The sequence below is a fragment of the Leptinotarsa decemlineata genome, unplaced genomic scaffold, assembly GCF_025532065.1.
Source record: "Leptinotarsa decemlineata unplaced genomic scaffold, Ldec_3_MD MMD2_tig00001064_RagTag_RagTag, whole genome shotgun sequence".
In the NCBI taxonomy this organism is placed as follows: domain Eukaryota; kingdom Metazoa; phylum Arthropoda; class Insecta; order Coleoptera; family Chrysomelidae; genus Leptinotarsa; species Leptinotarsa decemlineata.
This window is the reverse complement of record NW_027412558.1, coordinates 3136058-3143175: the sequence shown is the minus strand read 5'-3', so window position 1 is coordinate 3143175 and position 7118 is coordinate 3136058. Positions and strand designations below refer to the sequence as shown.

The 7118-nt window shown below is 33.6% G+C and overlaps 1 long non-coding RNA gene across 1 annotated transcript; it reads right to left on the bottom strand.

Moving 5' to 3' along the window:
* Nucleotides 1-3778: 3778 nt before the first annotated feature.
* Nucleotides 3779-6042, bottom strand: LOC111514660 (uncharacterized). Its single transcript, XR_002723410.2, has 2 exons — nucleotides 5038-6042; nucleotides 3779-3929 (listed from the first exon to the last, which is right to left on the bottom strand). It is a non-coding gene; the product is annotated as an uncharacterized lncRNA (long non-coding RNA).
* Nucleotides 6043-7118: the final 1076 nt, after the last annotated feature.

Genomic DNA, 7118 nt, shown 5'->3' with positions numbered 1-7118 from the left:
CTCTCACGATATTATCAGTATCATCATCATCATCATTCAACAATTTCATTGCACTACCATACATTGAATTTAATTTTTTTTAAATTAGCACTGACCAGTTAGCATTTGTGATTTTATTTTTTTCTTCAATTGATGAATACTATGATTTAAAAGGAGTAAACTTTCACTCAGATAAGAAGGGGCTATTTAAGAAAAACATCCTTGAAATTTGAAAGTACGGTGCCTAGATAAGTTGAATGAGTTAATTCTCAAATTGTCCATATGTATGTCAGAATGCCTGCTTAATAAACTACACAGGGTGATTCAAAAGTACTTTGACAAACTTCAGGAGGTGATTCCTCAGAATATTCTAATATGAATTGTCCAAATAAATAAATGTCCGGAAACGCTTCGTTTCCAAGATACAGGATGTTGAACTTTTATTTTTATTTTCGTTTTGTTCAAATAACTTTTGAAATACTGAACTTAATTAAACGAAACTTGGTAATAGAATGTTTTTGAGGTGTCGAATTCGAACCTGATGTTCTTATTGCTCTTACTCATAGGGGGCGCCACCTACACGTCTTTTTCTCTTTTAAAGATTCATAACTTTTTTGGGCGTACTTCTAGCACATTTTTCAGTAAGAAAATCGATTCCTCCATCATATCTACGTAAATAAGCTACCCTTGTTACTAGACGCTGTAAGCAACCGTTTTATAAATATTTGGACTTGAAAACTTCAAGTCGATCATTTGATAATCGATGCATGTTGAAGTTACTACAAATATTTTGCATTTTTCACAAGAATGCTTTGGAAATAAATTTGACGTTTGTGAGTAGTTTTGCTAATTATATATTTTGTGACAGACGTTTTGTTGAAGTTTCCGTAAGTAGAAGTAGAAAACACTTATTTTGAAAAAATGGATTATTCAAACAATAATGCTCATTTAGCCGATATGCATTTCGTTTATGGCCTTGCGGATGGCAATGCGCGCGAAGCAAGACGTATTTACCAGGAGCGATTTCCTAATCGAGTACTGCCTTCAGCTCCAACATTTGCTAGTCTCCACCGTCGTTTGGCAGAAACAGGTAGCTTTAAGAGGGCAGCTGATATTATTGGAAGACCACGAGCAGTCCGAACCCCAGAATTGGAAGAAGCTGTTTTGAACGCTCTCGAGGAGAATCCAGAAACAAGCACAAGAGTAATTGCTGAAGCTGTCAATTCTACTCAGTCCACAGTTTGGAGAATTATCCACGATCAAAATTTTATCCATACCATATTCAAAGGGTACAAGCTCTTTTGCCACGAGACTTTCCCCAACGCATTACTATGTGTCAATGGTTTTTGAGAAAATTGGCTGGAAATCCTCAATATTTAAGATATGTACTCTTCACGGACGAGGCAAACTTCTCCCAAAATGCTATCACAAACTTTCATAACAACCATGTTTGGGATCTCGAAAATCCACACGCAGCTAGTGAAAGGCATTATCAGTTTCAAATTTCTGTAAATGTATGGGCGGCAATAATTGATAATTACTTGATACGTCCTTTCTTCCGCTCCGACTGAATGGCGCAACTTACAGACACTTTTTAGAAAATGAATTGCCGGGACTACTTCAGAATGTACCATTAGAAATTCGTATCCGCATGTAGTTCATGCATGATGGGGCTCCCATTTTAGCGTTGTAGCCTGTAGCCAGGGAATTCCTTAACACAGTCTATCCAAATCGATGGATCGGTAGGGGTGTAGAAGAACCTAACCAGGCGTGGGCACCAAGGTCCCCAGATCTAAACCCGATAGATTTTTATTTTTGGGGACATTTGAAGTCACTAGTTTATAAGACTCCAGTAGTGATCGAGGAAGATCTAAGAAACCGAATAGTAGACGCCTGTGAAACAATAAGAAACACACCGATAATTTTTGAACGGGTACGAGATTCAATGACTAGACGACTGACTGCCTTATCTTCGCTGAAGATAGATACTTCCAACAATTTATTTGAATACAATTTCGTTTCGTTTATTCCATTTTATTCTACATATTCAAAATTTCCTGAAATAAAATGTTGACATTTCTTGCAGATTTTATTAAAACAAATACTGATTATGCACCCTTGATACAAAAATAACTATTTCGCTTAAGGATGTCATAAAGGAACGTACCCAACAGTAATGACCTCTTCAAACGAGTAAAACGTCAAATTCATTTCCAAAGCATTCTTGTGAAAAAAGCAAAATATTCGTGATAACTTCAACATGCATCGATTATCAAATAATCGACTTGAAGTTTTCAAGTCCAAATATTAATAAAACGGTTGCTCACAGCGACTAGTAACAAGGATAGCTTATTTACGTAGATATGATAGAGGAATTGTTTTTTTTTTATTGAAAAATGTGCTAGACGTACGCCCAAAAAAGTTATGAATCTTTAAAAGAGAAAAAGACGTGTAGGTGGCGCCCCCTACGAGTAAGAGCAATAAGAACATCAGGTTCGAATTCGACACCTCAAGAACCTTCTATTACCAAGTTTCGTTTAATTAATTTCAGTATTTCAAAAGTTATTTGAACAAAACGAAAATAAAAATAAAACTTCAACATCCTGTATCTTGGAAACGAAGCGTTTCCGAACATTTATTTATTTGAACAAATCATATTAGAATATTCTGAGGAATCACCTCCTGAAGTTTGTCACAGTACTTTTGAATCACCCTGTAAAAATAACTAGGTGTTTTAGTTTGAAGCAACTTGAACAAAACATTTTTATCAAACATTGGACTCTGCTCCTCACACTCAGCTCCTTTATTTTTACAAAAATGGTGTGACATGTTCACCATATGGTATACAGCATACGAATTTCATGCAAGCATTTTGTATACGTTGTAACTTATACTTGTTATATTGCAGCAAAAAATTGTAATACACCGAACAACATTACTTGAAATGGGGGTAAATAAAAGTTTTAACTAAACTAAGTTTCGTTTCTTCTGATAACTGATACTTGAATTTGTATAGCGATTTGAGTTTAAAGAATGATACTTTGAAAATGTTTGTCACATGTTCATGGAAAGGCAAAGAGCTATATCTATGGTTACGCCAAGATTTTTAGCACTGTCTACCCAGAAAATGTCTGCGATTTCAAGAGTGTACCTAAAGTTACACTGAGTTTCTACTATTTGTCTTTGAAACCCTATGCATAAGGCCTAAGTTTTATATGAATTGATTTTCAGTCCATGATTCTCCGAGTATAGGAATGTTTTGTGCCAATCTGTGTTTATATTGGCCACGCAACTTTCTGTATCGGTGTTATAAGAAGACAAATATAACTGTAAATCATCTGCGTGTAGATATACCTAGCAATGTGTTAAGAAAGTGGGGTAATCAAAAATAAACACTGAAAACATCAAGGGTCCTAAAATACTTCCGTGCGGTACACCTGAGATCATCCAGTTTGACCCTCTGTGATCGGCCTGTGAGATAGCTGGTCAGTGATATCCATTACTAGACCAAAGGTTCCACACAGTGGTTCAAAATTACTTTACTATGTTTATATGGTCTTTGTATTGTTATATGATTTGTAAAATTGGCGGATGCATGGAGCAATCATATGAGAGTCAGGCAATTGAGCGAGAACATGAGAAACAAGCTAGTATTGTACTATTTAATGGAGTTGTATGGCACTCATTTGAAAAAAAATACAATTATATAAGCGTAACAGTTTTGAGTAACCTTCTGGCGGTGGTTCACAAATTTTCGAAACGTTTGTCGGATTGACCTAGGTTAAATCAAACTAAAACATGTTTTTCCAAATTTCATATATTTATTGATCTTTTTTTTTCAATTTATGATCAGTAGCAGCGGCATGAATTTCCTGAACAGTATCCGTATGAGTACCCAGACTTTTTGCAGAAGTTTGCACATTGATAACCGCTGCAAGATCCTTCAACATCTGTAATTTGATAGAATGGAGGTTTAGAACATTTTGAGGCGATGATCCATTCGATAGTTCATTCAAAACTACTTATAAGGGAGAAATATAGATCATTTTGTCGACTTGAGAACAGAGGTCATCAATTATCAAGTTAACTATGAATTTTAATACAATGAGAAGCTACATTATTGAAATGTCATAGTTATATGACATGCCCATGAGGTTTCATCCAAATTGAAGAATACCATTCAGATACATCCCCAACAGATTCTACGATTATTCAAAAAGTGAAGGAGCAATCTTTTCTGTTCATGTTATCTGGAATATAAATTTTGGGTTTTTCACAGTTGACTAGGAAAGAAAAACGGGAAAGTCTGTGAAATGGGGTGCTTTCTACAATATTCTTGGGGTAACTTCAAAAATAGATGATATTTATTGGGAATTTTGGGAACTATGAAAAGATTCCTGAGGACTGAGAATGAAGTATATTCAACCATGAATTATAATCATAATAATAATAATATATTAATTCACTAGAATAAATGACAGAGTCAATTATATACTGCATAATAATTTAAGCAGATGGATAAAAGGTTTTGATGATATTTTTGTACATAATTTACATAGTATTATATCATGAAATGAAATATAAATGAATAAACATGAGTGATAATCCACAAAAAGATATGCATGTCGTGGAACAATGAAATAAAATAATGATTGTAAATAATAAAGGATTAAAGTGTATACGTGTTGTCGACAAATCAATTACCATATACATATACAATCAATTCATCAATCAATTTATTTCAACAAGAACAAAACCAGTTATTACAGTTCAGTTGGCTGATAAAGCAATTTCGAGGTTATCTAATTATTCATTTAGTTAACAATATACAAACAGAATGTCGGAAAAATAAGTAGAATTTCTAATAATACACAAAGTAATCCTTGGTGAATACGATAGGTATATCTTAATATAAATAATATTGCTCTATTTTGAAACTCATCCGGAGTGGAACAAAATGAAAATGAAAAGGTTTATTTTTCGATATATACTGCACCGAGTTTCGAAATCGTTAGAGTACGTTTTTGTTACATACCTCGCAAACTTTTAGTTACTTACCAGGTATTTGGATGTTTATCTCCTCCTCGCCTGTGTTTTCTCCATCAGGATTTGGAAGTGATTCCTTCTTCTTTGTAGTCTTAAGTTCTTCATCACTTTTTGTGGTGTGATGATGATGAGACATTATCATCACCACGAAGGCAGCAAAAATTGTCAAATAGAGTAAGTTTTTCATTTCAAGTACCTTTATCATTCAACAATAGAATGGAGTACAGGTGCAACTGCTGTGTATTTTATATAGTTACTCGAGTAAACAATTTCTGAATGATTTCATGTATTTTCAGTCTCTTTCTCATTTTTTTTTCAAATTTCGAAACTATTCGCAAATATTTTCAAGTTAATAAACGAAAGAAATTCAATACCTTCCATTTTTTTTTTGTTGAAATACTTCAAATCTCAATTGAATTTAAATCATTTATCAATACCTGCAATGTAATTATTTGTGAAATCTCACTTGTACCATAAATATATTTCTTATCAGTTAAATAGTGATGAACCTCCATAGTTTTCACAATACTGTTGATTTGAGCTTATAAAAATAATTTCAGTCAAGGATAATTTCGCAAAAATAGTGCGTAATTTCAAAATTTGTTTGAGGCAACATTTTCATTCGAATATCTCAGTCTTGTCGAAGCGCGACTCTCATAAAAATTTTGCATTTTTTCAGATACTTTCTCTCTCTCTTACACAGACCATTTGTTTGTGCACCGTTTAGATTTTTTTCATCGGCTGTGTCTCATTCTGTGTACTGTAGTATTCACTGGAAAGACAAAGATAGAGGAAGCACTAATGCTTGGGTGATATTTGCAGTTTCACTGAACGGTTTACTACTAGATCTGTCTGTCTGTCTGTAAAAGGACCAGGATAGATGGAGCACTAATGATAGAGTTGGATTTACGGTTTCACTATCAGGTTTGAAGTTTCAATCCACCTTCGAAAATTGAAATAGTAGATCGATCTGAAATTAGGTTCAAATAATGTAGTTTTCAACAGTTCAGGTCTATGTTCACAACACAACAGAACGTAGATAGCACTTCATAGAAAAATAATTATAATTACGTATCATCTGATGATGAATATAACAGTAAAAATAATGAATGCTTCCTGGGACCTTATGTTATGGCAGAAGTTCTTATATTTCACAGTTATATTTTGAACTGTGTGCTGGAATTGTTCGATGTCTGACGAAAATTGGTTTTTTCTGATAATGTATTTAGACCACAATAAACCCATGCGGGTTGCGGTCCAATCACTTTGGACCTAACATAACCTACTTAACAGGTTATGGGTTATCCATATCTTCAGTGTCAAGATAGATAAATTGAATCGTATTGTAATTATGATTTTCGGTTTCATTACTGAATTTGAAATTCAGTCTTCTCTCTATGCCACTTCTATGTAGTAGAATACTATCCCATAGAATGCCACTTCTATGGGATAGAATAACGGAAAATTCATTTTTTATAGTGGCCTTTTCACGGTTGTAACGCCTGAGCCATAGCTGTGACATGAGTAATCTCTTCGTTGTTTCATCAAACAGTTTCGTCTTTCTCTTGAAGATGATCACTTGGTGATCGACACGTGTCGAGGTGTTAGAATAACGGTTTGGTGTTGGGAAAAAACCCCAGTAATATCAATTACTACACCAAAGGTTTCAAACAGTGCATCACAAATAATTTATAGTTGTTGAAGGTATCCAGGGTTATGAACAGTTATGATTCATTCCAGGGCTGAATTTCAATGAATTTAATACAAGAATAAGAAAATAATGAAACAGAAGAAGTCTTTTACTGGAAAGTGAAGACAGTTGCATGAATGTTCTTATGAAAGTTATAAGAAATTGTTCATCACTATTATTATGCGAGACTGATTATATATGATGAAATTTTTTACGTGTTAAACATACATTTGCTACTAAAAATCATTCAAAAATATTAACAGTACATATTCTCTAAGAAAATTAATGATTTTCTGATTTAAAAAATGCCATCAATAATATTTCCCGAAATTATCAGATCCACAGTTTTCTTCATGTATGGAAACAAGAAATATTATCTTCTGCCAAAATAGAATAGAACTGA